An 8270-nucleotide genomic window follows, 5' to 3' on the forward strand; every position below is an offset into this window, starting at 1 on the left:
ATTTGTAGTTTTTACTAAAGCCTGGTAAAAGATGTGCTAGGAAATCTGTGGTTTATTCGCCTAAAGTTTTCCAAAATCCTTACAGTAAAAGAATTATACAAATAAAAAACACTAAGCATGTCTGAAAGCAACACAACACCAAAAAAAAAAAATTATGGTAGCATTTTCACATCCATTTAGTGCTTTTTTCCCCCTCTCCTTGCTGTACTCCTTGTACATATATGTGTGTGTGTGTATGTGTGTATTTCCAAGAATCCTTGTATTGTATCAGACCCCTTGCTCAAGATATGATTAAAAGCCCTTTTTGCAGATGTCACCAACAGAAATATTAGATCTCCTTGCTACACTCCTTGTACATATGTGTGTGTGTGTGTGTGTGTTCCTTGTATTGTATCAGACCCCTTGCTCAGGATATGATTAAAAGCCCTTTTTGCAGATGTCACCAACAGAAATATTAGAAAACTGGACAAATGCAGAATCACAAAGAAAAAGAGGAAGAAAATGTCAGACTGTTTTTAAAGTTGATTAGGTGGAAACTCAACAAAGCTAGGGTGCACCAAAGGACAAGGAGGAAGAAAATGTCAGACTTTTTAAAGTTGATTAGGTGGAAACTCAACAAAGCTAGGGTGCGTCAAACTGGCACCTCACCCCAATAAAAGTATCACCCACACAGGCTTTGGAAGAGGCAAACCAAACTTATTTTTTCTAGTGTATATGCAAAACAAAAAGCATCAGCAAAAATGTGTCCCAAACCTTACAGCAGAATGTCAGAACCCAGAGGCTGGGAGCAGAGCAATTTATTTTCTCTGGTGTATATGCCAAAACAAAAAGCATCAGCAAAAATGTGTCCCAAACCTTACAGCAGAATGTCAGAACCCAGAGGCTGGGAGCAGAGATGTCAGATTAAAAGTCCATCAATGGGCTTCTGTAGAGGAGCCTTCCTACTTTCCATATCTTGAGCATGGACGTACATGTATAGGGTATAGACCACTGAGATCTTTGAGGTACAAAAGGATACTGGGGGCATGGAAGTACATGTCCTGTAAACTTCAGGGTATAGACCACTGAGATCTTTGAGGTACAAAAGGATACTGGGGAGAACTAAAGCAGATTTACCCGGTGTCTCTAATATAGTTTATTTATTTTGTGTTAAAGGCATTGTTCCCAACAGAGACCCAGGAGAGTCCTGACTCTGTAATGTTTGCATCAAACTGCCTGAAAGTAATCAGGAAGAGGAGGATTTTTAATCACCCCTAAAATAGCTCAAAGTTGGCAATTGCTTGGAAGACTTCTACAGAGAAGCCCCAAAGGCTTTTTTTTTTTGTTTTGTTTTTGTTTTGTTTTGTTTTGTTTTGTTTTGTTTTTAATTTTAAGGCTAATGTTGCAGAATGACCCAACTCTACCTGTTGGGGAAGATGACTTTTGAAAAGACTCAATATTCCTAATTCCCCAGAAAAGAGCTACCAGGAATAGCTTTAAAGTTAAACATGTAAGCAATATAAAAGGAGGAAGTGCACAAGTAATTGCATGTAAAACCAAAATAATTACAAGGATAGGAGAACTGTCCCAAGCCAAATGTACATCCAGGAAATTGGTGGTCAGCTGACCTTCTAAAGAATTCCAAACATGCTGATTTACAGGCATCCACTCAAAATACAAAATATGTCTGAGGGTGTTGGTCCCCTGGCAGAGGATGACAGCTTGAGACAGTGTCCTCAGCTTCCCACCCAGCTGGGTGTGTGGCCACGCTGCTCCTGAGTGAGCTATCAGAGCCTCAGCATGCTGGTAGACCTTGCAGTACTGTGGCACATCTCCATCAGAGCAATGCACTTTCTGCTTTCTAACTTTTTTTTTTTTTCTGGTAGCTACTTAGTTACAAATATGTAGTAAATTCTAATACAGCCAAAGACCATAATTTCTGTGACAATGTCCTTTAATCCTAGTAGTTGAATAGAGGTTGATGAGTGACTTGGCCAACCAAGTCAGAAGGTCAAATAGACCGAAGGCGCTTTAGTCATTCCTGTTCAGAAATTCTGACTCTGCATTACTGGTACTGTGTAACTGCCATAATTGACACAAATTCATATTTTAGATGAGTTTAAGCCTTTTTAAAAACCCTGTAATGAGCTAAATGATTCTCAGTAGAAGACAGAGTCAAGTGTCCTGCTACGCATCCTTTTAAATATTAAAAATGGAGCAGAGAAAAGGATAGAGTGGAGCTGCTTTCAGGAGGAGTAGAGCTGGATTCTGAAGGTTGAGGAAAGAAAAAACGGAAAGACCTTGCAGTTTTCCATAAAAATCAGTCTGTAAAGGCTTTCCAGTATTGTTCATTTCAAAGCATATGGGAAAACTTGGCATCTTGGAAAAAGGCTAATCCTTACAGCTATGAACTGAACATCAGAAACAGTTGAAAAAACATCACTTTTAAATGTTTTTAATAGTGAACTGTGCACCAGTACAACTGCTGAGCATGGATTATACAGGGTATTTAAAGTCAAAAATATACCATATGTAGATTCATATTTCAGTAACTAATGGTTTTAACCTCCTGTTTAGCTGAGGATGCAACTATTCCTCATGAGTACAACTTTAAAAAACCCTCACTAATGTAGGAACACTACTTGTATAGCAATTCCTGAAGTGAAGTTTGTGTGGAAGAATCGTGGAGAAAAAGGGAGAAGAGTGAATCACAGAGAGGTTAAAGACAGAGGAAATAGAGACATTTAAGAACTATCTCTCTATTGTGCTGACTTTACTTGAGGTGGAGAGTCAAACTCACACAATACTTACCACTGATGATGGGGTTTTTCGGCATAAACGTGTGACAGAGAGAACAGATACTGTTGAGGTGGACCATAGTTCTCCATATCCCAACTGGGCAGAGACAACAGATATTTTCTAGGATAGCAAAAGTGGCATAAATAGTTTTTGTCCCTGCTGCCAGGTTTCTTGTCTCATAGCTCTGCGTTCCCACATCTAGCCTGCAGTGCATTGCTCCTTCAGTTGCCAGTGCCACTGTAATTCAGACTATATGCTACAAGGAAGAAAATGAACAGGAATTACAGCTTATCATTAAATTTAATTATTTGAAAATCCAATATACAGCATAGCTGCACAGGACTGATAGAGATGAGAAAGCATGTATATGAGAAGAAAATGCATATGAGGGCAAAAATATGGGCCTGAATCCTTCTTAAAACAGTTTTTTTCATAATATAAAATGGATCAAGGAGCTACATCTGTATCTCTAGAGCAGTCACCTGTAAAGAGATGGTTTTTCCTCTTGCATTTTGCTCATCACAGATGCTGAATGGTTTACTACAAGGAAAGAATTGGTTCTCCTCAAAAAACTTCAGTAGCAAGTCGTTTCACCTACATTAAATAATTCAGAAAAATACCCAAAATAAAATGCTGAGAACCATAGTTGCAAAGAGGAAAGGTAAAAGATCAAGCAGAATTAGTCACTGAAGTAGGCATGCCCAATAGACACAGCTTCTTTTCCTCCAGTCTTCGCTGGGAAAACTATGTGAATCAAATGAAAATGTGAAGTTGACGCAACAAATTTACATTGAGGTCTCTCTTTCGTTTAAATAGAGCAAAAGCATGGCCATGGCTCTTTTTGATTCAAATGTTTAGCACTCAACAGATAAGTGATAGATGTTTCATTCACAGAATCACAAGTTTGACTTCTGATGTCTGAGCTGTGCAACCACTGTAGTGAAGAGCTGCATGATGAGGAAATGATGCTTGGTCTGTTCTGGTAAGACGCAGTTGCCAGACTGTGTGCTGGAAGAACTGAGTTGTTTCACAGGATGTCTTACCCTGAGAAACGTTAGAGGGCCCTTTTGTCAGCGACAGACCCTCAAAAGCTTTCATATTGTAATGCTGAAGAGCATGCTGTAGGGTCTTCTCATGCCACTTCCTTAGCCTGCAGGGTTGCTGCTTAGATCGATTTCTAAGTTAAGTCTTGGTAACATCTGCTATTTGTTGTGAAAATAAAATGTAGGAAAATGCCATGGGAAAAAAAAGACTGCTGAGTGATTGAACAGCAGAACCATGACAAATTATATAAGACTGCATAATATTTTCAGTTGCTTCAAGATACTTTGCTCTTGCCTCTGCCATCAAGCTTCAAGGTCATTATCTGCATAGAAAAGTGCACAAAATGTGTACCAGTTCAACAAAAATGTTCTTTTCTTTCCTCCAAGCATTCTGTGTTCACAAATGATGGCAACATACTTAGAGTGGGTACATTTCATCACCACTGTTGATGGAAATGCAGATATTTGCAGTTCAGCATCTTTGAAGCAGATGACTACTCATTCACTTACTTCTGCCTTCCAATTTTAAACAGGAGTTCTGCTATTTAGACATGCTATGTCCTTTCAACTGTAACATGAACCAATCCATGTGCAAGGTTATTTTATGAACTTCTGCTTTTCAGTATTTGCCACACTAAATTGTTTTAAATAAACAAATACAGCAAAAGCAGTTCGTTCAACTTTCTCTCCAGGACAGTCATGCATTTGTTTAATTAGACTGATTTACAAACAGGTGTGGTGTTTGTATTGCAGGCAGAGCCAGAAGTTTCATTTTTGAAACAGCATCATGCTCACAGAGTTCCCTGGAAATCGTGAGGAGTATAAGGAGGCACAGCACTCCACCCAGACAAACACATTGGGAGCAGTTCAGTTGAAGGCTCCTTCCTGGAGAATTTTCCTTGTTGCAATAGTATCTCATTTATATAATGGACATTTTCTGCTCATGTACTATTCTGGTGATAGAGAGAATACAGAAATGTCATGATGCTCTTTCAGAGTGGAAAACTTTTGAACTATCAAGTGGTTACAAGTGAGAAGCAATGCCTGCAGTGAGAAGTAATGTCTTTTATTAGACCAGATGATGCAGTGGTGAAGAACAGGCTGGCTTTCATGAACACAAAAAGCCCTTCATCTTATTGAGGGTGGGGGCCCAGTTCATGGAGCCTGAACAATGGAACCATCCAAGGCCGTGGTTCCACATGATGAAAGGCTGGGTCCTAAGGCACAAAGTACAGGATCAAAACCACTGCAGCTACTTGAAACACAATCATACAAACTCATAATGCCAGCTGAAGTGTAATGCATATTTTGCAGAGATAATTTTGTCCAAGCATATTTCACAGTGGATCAGGTGTCATCTGCCAGAACCCAGGGACCATAGCATTGTTGTAAACACTATGTCCTATGCTTTAACATGACAGAAGTGGTATTGTGGGCTGGCACTTCAGATGGATGAAATTTATACTCAGGTGATGCTGTAGCATATATCTGGTATCAATGAGTGAAAAAAAAACCAAAACAACATTCTAAACCAAAAGTGCTTGTTTTAAATTACTTTGTATTTATGAAAGGTTTTCTGTTGTAAACACATGGTTGCATCCACACACTGAACATATCTGGTATCAATGAGTGAAAAAAACCCATTCTAAAACAAAAGTGCTTGTTTTAAATTACTTTGTATTTATGAAAGGTTTTCTGTTGTAAACACATGGTTGCATCCACACACTGAAGTGCTTTGATACACTTGATGAAGCGGTTTAAAAATAATCAGCAAAATGCTTAAACCTTGTAGTTCTAACTAGGCATGGAAAAACAGTCTTCTGACCATCACGAAGTTTAGTAATGATGGAGAAAATTAGGTTTTGATGTGAGACAAAAGAAACATATTTAGTGAAGTTCACATCTTACAACACTGATGCTTTCCTGTATGTGGAAATAGATCAGAACATTCAAGCAGGCCTAAAATATATTTTTCAAATATGAGGGAGTGGGTGTGCAGTAGAAAAGTATTGTTACAGAACTAAATTCCTACCATACAGACACTTTTATATGATCTAGGATAATGGATATGTGCCTGTCTGCCATGAATCACTATGAAATGCTGCTGGAGGAAGAGTAGGAAAAAATTCAGAATTGACAAGGATTTCAGAATTCCGAAAGGATTGTCTTAGAGATAAACTGTATGAATACACTGGCATTAAAGTTTTTCAGCCTTACTTCCACTCCAGTCTATATTTTTGCTAATGCTGCTGGAGGAAGAGTACGAAAAATTCAGAATTGTCAAGGCTTTCAGAATTCCGAAAGGATTGTCTCAGAGATAAACTGTATGAATACACTGGCATTAAAGTTTTTCAGCCTTACTTCCACTCCAGTCTATATTTTTGCCAGTGGGACAGGGGTAGAATTTGCTAGTTCCCATCACAGGGAAAAACTGCTCCATCCATGTGGTTTTAATCACAGGGATTCATTAATAATTGGTCACTAATTTATTAATGTCACATAATCACATGGTGGTCAGTGTGCTAGCCATATGGAAGCCATACCAGAATTACAACAGATAAATCAGAATGTTAACAAACACTGACAAATGCTTGAACACCCTTCTGTGAGAACTCCCCAAAATTTCAACCCCCTCCCAGGTGCACAGAGCTATAGGCACCCATAAATCACATACCCCATGGCATGATGCCTTGCGTTGTCAGGCCAGGTTTCTCTTCCCTCATTGTGAAGTTTAATGCTTTGTTTAGACTTCTTTTGAAGCCGACTTTTTTTTTTCTTCTACTTGAGAAGTCTCTCGGTAATTTCCTGGTTACTATTTAATCCAGCTGATGGCCATCTCCTAAGCAAACCTCATTATTGTTATTTTCCTCTTTAGCATGACCTGTGCTGGGGCAAATGCTTTTGCAGGTGTATTTGGGGATTCTGTTCATTCACACTTTTCTCAGCTGCGTGTTGTCATATCAGCAGCTGTTACCCACCCCATGGCACTGAGGTGGGGGCCCTGCACATTGACTGTATCTCCCAGGTGAGAAGCCACACATTTCACCCAACACCTCCATCCCCACCTCTGAGCCAGTCATCCTCAGCCAGGCTGGCACTTGTGCACATTTAGGATTGTGATTCGGTTCCTCCTAAGAGGAAAGAGACAGAAGAGATCAGAAACCTGCCCTGTAGGCACCTAAATAAGGGTCCCAACTCCAGACTTCAAAGAATATATACTCTGTTTAAAACATTTTACTAATTGTGAAACTAGAAGTCAGGCTGGCCTGGCTTGTCATGCACAGATGAAGCTAATTGCAAGCCACATGTGGGGTACATAATTTATGCAGTTTCTCTCTTACTAAGATGTGTTATGAGAACTTCCCTTCTGAAATCTCTTACGTGGTGACCTAACTTCACTGAATTTAGTTACAGCTCTGATTTCCTCCAACATTTATTTCTGTGGACCAAGGACTTGTGTAACAGCTATGAGGGATTTGGGATTTGGCCTAAAGCGTCCTTGCACAAGGGCGAGTCTGTGCCAAGGGTTTGTAATCCAGTGCTTATTTGTGCACTATTGTGGCTCCCTTTATTTCTTTGCAACACATATAATGGCAGGCCCTGGTTTCACATTTGGTGGTAGTGCTGTGTAAGATACTTAGTGGGCTTGGTTCCTCCTGCTCTGCTCATGGCTTCTGGTTCCCATTGCCACCCCGAATCACCCTTGTACAGTGAGGCTGTAAACCAAGTGGTGGAATGGGGACAGCTTGGGGTGCTTCAGAAAAAAGATAGGTTGTTTTCCAGCCAGATCAGTGTACCTTGCAGCTGCATACACACACACACACACACACACACACACACACCTGATTTGGCTCAGTAAAGGGGTAACACAGGGCTGAGAATTTGCAAGAGGAATAGGAGCTCCATGGGGCACTATTGCCATTCAAAACAATGCCTCTGTAACCATGTCCTCTGAGGACATAAATTAACTCCAAAGAATGAAGATCTTGCTAGGGATATCTCTGAGGTGCTGCGTACCCTGTCATTGAAGCTCCAGCCAAGTCTGCAGGATATTTTTCAACTACTCGACATTTGGAAGGGATGCTGGAGAGATCTGGCCCTGCACTTCTCTTGAGCTTCTCAGTCCCACTGCTCTCAGTAGGAGCTGAGAATTTGCAGCACTTCATGGACGTGACTGTCTTCTCAGGGCTCAGATCTTGGCGGGGCATTGCCACCAGTTAGCATGTTGCAAACCTTGTTCATGTGCTCTGGAAAAGAAAAGATGTAGTGGGGTATAGCAAACAGCCTTTGCAGCAGCCACACTTGTGTTAAGAATTGCAGTGCCTGAGCTCTTGTTGCTTAACTGCTTCTTCCAAGACATAGTTTATAACTGTCAACATTAGTGTTTACCCATGTTTAACCCCATTACATCCATTGGAAAGCTGAACTGCAACTCAAAATTGTCACATT

Source organism: Passer montanus, unplaced genomic scaffold, assembly GCF_014805655.1.
Source record: "Passer montanus isolate IOZ18808 unplaced genomic scaffold, ASM1480565v1 scaffold36, whole genome shotgun sequence".
Classification (NCBI taxonomy): Eukaryota; Metazoa; Chordata; class Aves; order Passeriformes; family Passeridae; genus Passer; species Passer montanus.